Genomic DNA, 5,848 nt, shown 5'->3' with positions numbered 1-5,848 from the left:
GAGGTGAGGGTGAGGTGGAATCGGCGGTGGAAGAAGGTAGGTGTAAATACCAGCAACAGCCGTGTGACCAACTGCCAAGGATGTAACGGGTATGAGTAGTTCTGTGCTGTGAATGTGCTTGTATATACGTTGCCCAAATATTCTTTTCTTCTCTTCTCCTAATCCCTTACCATCGTACAGAATGGGTACTAACAGTAGTTAACTGTGTGACTCAGTGTTTAAGTTACAGAATTTCAAAAGGGGAGAGTGACCCACTAGAAGACAAATAAGCATCACCCAGAGCTGAAAAGGAGACTTCGTGTCCCCTTGGGGGAAACGACGGTATGTTTCATGAGTATGTGGGGTAGGTGTATCATGTTAGGGAGAAGGTGCCTTCGCTGTTGTCTTTATTTGCAATGAACTGTGGTTTGGGGAGGTGGTTACAGGTGCCAAGCTGACAAGGGGTAGACTGTCATGGGTATGAAAGTGTTGACTTGGCTAGACTGAACTACATTCCCCAGAATTCCCTTCCTTTAACGTTTCTGGTTGGGGGGGGGCATCAAGTTACATTTTACACGAGATTTGGTGGTTGGAAACGTGCAGGAGAGATACTGTTTTCACGTGTGGAAGGCTGGTGCAAGGACACCAGGATGTTCGTGCACATTGTGGCTTCTCTGCGGCGTGAGGCAGCTGCAGCTGCTCCACCTTCCTTTGGATCCTCCTTCAGCTTCTCTGACTCCTGCACCAGGGGTGTGTTTAGCTCCATGAGGAAGGGAGCCAACTTCTCCCACAGAACTCCTGCATCATCAAAAGTGCATGCACTGAGAGAGATTGTCAAGAGTTCTGGCTGGTTCTCACGGGTTTTAGCTCATGCTCCTGGGTTCGAGTTTTCCCTGCAGACATCAAGCTCTGGTATCAGACAAACAGACAACAGCATTACAGAGACAACTCGACCAGCACCCACAACAGTGGTGTAGGGTCAAACCATTCACAATTATGTATAGAATCTTCTATAAGTCCTACTTCTGACTGAACCCTGCTTGATCCAGAATCACCTCATGAAACTGCTTCCCGACATCACCCTGGGTTCCTGAGGAAAGCTTCCTCCACTTCTCTTCACCTCAGTCGTGTCCTCCAAAGCTCCCTGGAGAACCAGCCTGAGGGTCTGCCGCTGCAGCCTCTGATGCCTAAAGGAACCAACAAAAGAGGAGATGCTGGGGTTGGCACTGCTCTTAATGCCAGGCAGGTTCACCCCAGTCCTTCCAAGATAACTTGAGAACATGTTGGAGTCCTTCTGAATCCAGCAGAAACCATTGAAGCCAAAGGGCAGGCCGCAGAGGAGGAAGACCAGCACTGTGAGCAGGATGACCATGCAGAGCCTGGTCAGCTGCATCTGCCGGGAGCTACAGAGGATCCTGAGCAGCAGGGCCGGGCTGGACCCAGAGAGAAGCACCAGTAAGAAAATAAGCAAAGGGGCCAGCCAGGTGGCGTAGTGGTTAAGTTCATATGCTCTGCTTTGGTGGCCCGGGGTTTGCAGGTTTGGATCCTGGATGCAGATCTACACACTGCTCATTAAGCCAGGCTGTGGTGGAGTCCCACATGCAAAATAGAAGAAGAAGATCAGCACAGATGTCAGCTCAGGGAAAACCTTCCTCACCAAAAAAAAAAGGAAAATAAGCAGAGATGAAATCAAATACCTAATACCAAACATGGTCACAATCCCTAGACAGGAAGCCACAGTAGTTTCCTTCCAGAACATTCAGCAGCAGGGACAGGGCCCAGAGCAGGGCACACATGACACTTGATATGTGTCTGCCATGGTGGCAGAGGTACCAGATGGGGCACAGGGTGGACAGGCAGTGCTCGGTGCTAATGATGCTGAGAAGGCTCAGGTCTGCGATGTGGGCAAAGTTCACCACAGTGGTGAAAAAGCTAGGGAAAGAGATGGAGATGGAATGGAAGGAGGTGATGAGTTCCTCCAGGGAACGTGTAATCTGGCAACAGTGGAAGAGGAAGCTGACTGCAGCCAGGTTGCAACGTAGATAGAGAAGGCAGACCTCCGCATGTGGAAGCCCAGGAGCTAGATGACAACCGTGTTTCTGGGCAGCCCGACCAGGGTGATGACGACTATCAGCAAGGCCCGGATGAGGGTCTCCATGTTAAAAGTTTGAGGTGGGGCCTGGTCACGTCCATTCACTGGTGTGAATTCAGTCCCCCAGGCTGAGATGGTTAGATGTGTGCTCAGAAACCCTCCACTGGAAACCGAAACAAGATGTGAGCACCTGCTGTATGATCACTGACTCTCACGGCCACCCTGTGACGTGGGAATTGCTGTCCCCATGTCACAGGATGGAAATGGAGGCTTGCGGAGATTAAGATCCTTACCAAAGGCCGCATAGCCTTGGAGACCTGGAACCTGGATCAAAATCCAGTTCTCTCTGACTCTAAAATCCTGGGCTTTCTCTGCTGCACCACGGACCCTCTACTGACATGCGGATGTTCTGTAGTCCAATCATACTCCACCGCCACACCACTGACTGTCCAGAGGTTATGTCACGTCCCCAGAATTTCCTGAAGAAGGAAGAGAAAAGTCTGGGATAGGATCTGAGAGACCAGGAGAGGGCTATGGGCCCAAGCATTCCTTCTGTTCTGGGCCAAAAATTTCCTAACAGGTGCAGGAATTCAGGAAGACACAGAGATGCCCACAGCCCACCCTCATCACTAAGAGTGACCCAGCCACCGAGGAGAAAGAAGATCATGCTTTAGGGACATGAGGGGAATGTGACCTCTTGCTAGGACAGGTGTGAGGATGGCCAGGCAAGGTGGGCTGGAAATGGCTCAGTGTGTGAGCTCTACGGACACAGCAGCACTTTTTATATACATCCCCAGTGCCTAGATCTGTATGCGGCACACAGTGTGTCCTCAATAAATACTTATTCCATGAATGAGGAGGCTAACAAAGTGAAAGATTTGGGTTAAATACAAAAAAAATGAAAACACAATTAAAGACACTAGAACACATGTGTGTAATGGATGAGGAAAATTTCACTCATGGTGACTCTTTCCTTGGAGAGCTCTGTGTGTGTTTAGAAGAATTCCTCACGTGTGCCCAAATTACTTAAGCTGGTCCTGATGTGCCTTTGAAGCGAGGATGCAACACAGCTTTGCTGAGCACCTAGAATCGTTTTGGTGCACAAGTTGGAGGCAGGTTTGGGGCTGAGCGGAATACAAGGGAGGAAGAGTAAGCGAGGGTGAGGGCCGAGGGCCACTGAGAAGAGCTGCTTGAGGTTCAGGAATGTCTCTGGGGGCTGTTACGTGGGCTGCTGTGGCGTGTGCAGTGCAAACCCGCTCCGTTCTCCCTCCCAGGAGATCTCCAGTAGAGTTTGCGCCGCTGAGCTAAGTTTCAGTGTGAGAGGGATCTGTGCGGGGAAGTGGAAAAAGTGCAGGGCTTGGAGTGTGAAGGGAGATGCTCATGCAGAATTCAGCTGGAGGGAGATGAGGAGCTCAGGCTGGGGCAGTAACTGCGGCCACTTGACGGCTTATCCCGTATTGCCTCCTTCAATCCCCTCAAGAGCCCTGTGAGGTGAGAACTGGTATTATCCCCAGTTTACAGAGCATGGAATTGGAGTACAGGAAAGGTGAGCGGTTTGCTCCTAGTCTCATACAGCGTGGATCTGAACCCAGCAGGGCTCCCTCAGCGTCTACACTTCTGACCAGACCTGCACACCTGCCACACTGTAGTGTCAATTACACGTGGACGGGAGAAAAGCAGAGAAGGAATTCCCAAGTCGAATCCAAGATGGCCGTCAAAATTATGGATTAAAAAATCATGTAACACAAGCAAACTCCAGAAACCCAGAGAGGGCAAGAGAAGCCAGTCAAATAGCGAAAAAGGAGAGGTGAGTAGAAGGTGTTTAGGGGCAGACAGCAGAATCCAGGAGCCCTTTCCTGCCTCACAAAGTCTCCAGAATCCAGAGGACTCACACAGGCAGAAGACCTCCAAGTGGGAAGAGGATGCGTCCTCCTGCGGGGCACAGAGAGGAAACAAAGACAGAATCATCCATCGTGCGCTCTGTTAGAGAGACAAGACCCCACAGCCCAGATTGGCCAGAAAAGGCTGTAGGAGGAAAACCAGAACCTCTGCTATCTCCACTCACACACCTGACCATTTATAAATATGTTACTAGGGTGGGGTGTATTTGTATTCCTTATCAAATTGGAAGCTCCATGAGGACCCAGTCACACCTGTTGTTGGTCACTACTGTATCCCCAGCATCTTGCACGCTCCTTAGGGACCGTCTATTGTGATATCCTCACTTAACACAGAAGAAGCTGAGGCCTAAGGAGTCGGAGGGATTTTCCTGAGATGTCACCGTGAAGAGCAGATCCAATACCATCTCTGGTCTCCTGGAGCCCTGTCCAAGGATTTCCCACCGTTCTCGGCTGCAGCGTTCATCATTTCTGAGGAGCCCCCGAAAAATCTTCATGTGAACACAGAATGCGAGAGATAATCAGCAAACGCAGAGACTGCCCCTAATATCCATTCTCATGTCACATACTCTCTGAGTAGCTGCTCCTTCCCTGGTCCCTTCAAGCCTGGGGGTGGACAGTGCTTCACTTCTGCTTGCCTTAGGCTGCTTCACCATGCTTTGTCACTTTTCCTTAATCCTGCCCAGCTTTGCAAATACTCGGTCCCCTCATGAAACACTCCTCACTCATCCCAGTTTGGGCTGTTTCCTCCTGGGACTCTGCCAGATTCACAAGAGAAAAGAACTTTGAAAAGCCAGTGAAACAATGAAACCTGGGTTAACAGCAGTTCGTCTCCGGGAAGCAATGCCAGCATGTTCCCTTGCTCCCTAAATTCCTGTAAGAGGCGGCATCCTCTCCATGCCTGCAGATTTGAACGGTTCAATGAAGGGGAGAATATGAGGTGATGAATCAGAAGGGAGAAAGGTTCTGGCTGACCCCATTCGGATCGACCACAGTCGGAGCTGCCATCACCAAAGGTGCTAATGGGGAGCTTCAGTCTCCTGCCTTTTCCTGAAGGACACACCATGACCCCCTGCAGGTAGCACCCCAAAGTAGAAAGAGGGGACGGGAACTTAGAGCAAACACCATCACTGGCCTTGGAAATAGGGCAGTTCTTGCTATATATCCTGACCCTTCTTCCATTCTTCTGGCCGGAGTGGAGAGCGAGAGCCTTTCTGTGATCGAGTGATGCCAGAGGACACTTCCCTGTCCTCTAAATCGGGAGATGCCTACAGGAGCTGGAGTGAGGGGCGGTGACCAAGCAAGGCTTATCAAGACACTGGACAGAACTTGCAATTTCCCGTGTAGACCCGGTGGGCAATTCAGAGGCCAGGGCTGTTTGAGACGTGACCCCTCACCAAGATGTTTCCCAGCATTTGCCCCACTTCCGCCCACACACCAGCCTCGCCCATCCCACCCCATCTGGTCCACCTCCTAGCAAGTAATCACTGTTCTGGAGCATACGGTTGACAACTGGGGACCTGGGTAGCAATGTCAAGCAATGTGAGCTTGCATTGTGAGGCTTCGTAACTAAAGAAAAGCCTATCATAGGGTGATTGAAAGTTCGCCATGACCTGACCTGATTTTTTTTGCTTGTTTTCTTTATGCTAACATAATGCATTCACATCTGGAACTTCTTTCCAAATGATAGAGAAACATATACAAAGTGGCAGTCTCCATGACTCCCGTTCTCCAGAGGCCACCCCTGATTATACTTCCCATTATCATTTCTTTTATTATTAGCTCAAAATAGTAAGCTTATATTTCTATATTTTAATTTATCAGCATTAACAACTGCATCAATGGGCTCCCCTTATAAAATGCAAGGAATTCAGCTCAT

General features: G+C 49.9%; 1 pseudogene; it reads right to left on the bottom strand.

Moving 5' to 3' along the window:
- Positions 1-550: 550 nt before the first annotated feature.
- LOC124252213 (mas-related G-protein coupled receptor member X2-like) lies at positions 551-4,466 on the bottom strand (annotated as a pseudogene).
- Positions 4,467-5,848: the final 1,382 nt, after the last annotated feature.

Source organism: Equus quagga, chromosome 14 (assembly GCF_021613505.1).
Source record: "Equus quagga isolate Etosha38 chromosome 14, UCLA_HA_Equagga_1.0, whole genome shotgun sequence".
Lineage (NCBI taxonomy): Eukaryota > Metazoa > Chordata > Mammalia > Perissodactyla > Equidae > Equus > Equus quagga.
Note: the sequence above shows the minus strand (reverse complement) of the source record. Positions and strands in the feature narration are given on the sequence as shown.